The sequence below is a fragment of the Lupinus angustifolius genome, chromosome LG09, assembly GCF_001865875.1.
Source record: "Lupinus angustifolius cultivar Tanjil chromosome LG09, LupAngTanjil_v1.0, whole genome shotgun sequence".
Classification (NCBI taxonomy): domain Eukaryota; kingdom Viridiplantae; phylum Streptophyta; class Magnoliopsida; order Fabales; family Fabaceae; genus Lupinus; species Lupinus angustifolius.
The window spans coordinates 9,543,605-9,545,148 of record NC_032017.1 but is presented as its reverse complement, the minus strand read 5'-3'; positions in this window follow the sequence as shown (position 1 = coordinate 9,545,148).

Genomic DNA, 1,544 nt, shown 5'->3' with positions numbered 1-1,544 from the left:
TTTTATTGATAGTTGAAATATATACACTGTGTAAAATTATTTATTTTATTATAACTTAATTATATTATTGTAGTTGTCACATATATATTGTCAAAACTAAAAACACTTTTTGAGAAATTACTGAAATTAATCTTAAAATTCTAATGACATTATTGATAATTGAAATATGAAGATTATGTCAATTTATTCCTTTTATTATACTTAATTCTATTATTATAGTTGTGTCATATATATATTTTGTTAACCTAAAAACAATATTTGAGAAATTACTGAAATTATTCTTAAATTTGATATGACATAGTGGTAATATTATAAAATTACATAATTTTATTCATATTTTAGGATATATTCATGGTCATGTTGAAGCCTTACCAACAAATATTTCAAATACATATATATTTCGAATACAAATATATCCAATGTTGAATTATCAAATATTTTAAATAATTCAAATACTTTAATTTTACCAATAAAATTAAAGTGTTTGTGGTTGTGACAAATTTCACTCACTTTAGCAAAATGTGAATTATCCAATGTTGTTTTTGATTAATTTATTGTCTAAGCTATGATGTCCATTGGTCTTGGCAAAGCACGTTTTCTTTTCCCATAATTTTTGTCATGATAGATAACAATAGTCACTAATGAGTGAGTGTAACGTTAATATTGTGTGACTGCACAGATTTATATATAAATACTATATTAATTATTATCATTTATATATATTACTTTTTTAAATAATATAGTTAATAATGTATATATTTTTTCTCAATCATTAAATCATCAGAGAACATATTTGGTTTTATGTGACTGGATAATATATGACTCATAAAATAATAACAATTTGTGATGATTTGGTAAAAATACACCATGACATGACAATTAGGTGGGAAGGAGAAGACTCTATACAACAACTTATACATGAAATATTTCCTAATTTAGGAAGTCATGGATGGGATGCTTCTTATATGTCAGAAAGAGCTATACTAACACCCACAAATGAGAATGTTCATAAACTAAATGATATAATTATCAATCATTTTTTGGGAGAAGATCATAATTTGCTATCTTTTGATGAGGTTGAAGGAGACACAAACAACTTATACCAACAAGAGTATTTAAACTTCATTACTCCTGGTGGTTTACCACCGCATGTTCTAAAAGTAAAAAAAAGGTGCACCATTGATGTTGTTGCGAAACATAGACCCAAAGGGTGGCTTATACAATGGGACGAGAATACTATGTCGTGGGACTTACATGAATTTGTTAGATGTGAAAGTCCTAAGTGGCCAACATGCAGGACATAGAGCTTTTCTACCTAGGATTAAACTTAAAACGTCAAACAATGTAGGACTCCCTTTTGTTCTTATCAGAAAACATTTTCATGTGCGATTAAGTTTTGTACTCACCATAAATAAGGCACAAGGACAAACCATTCTCAATGTAAGTATTTATCTTCCTAAACATGTTTTTGGACACGAACAACTATATGTTGCTCTATCAAGGGGGTTTCAAAAGCTACCACGAAAATTTTTATTAAAGAAGGA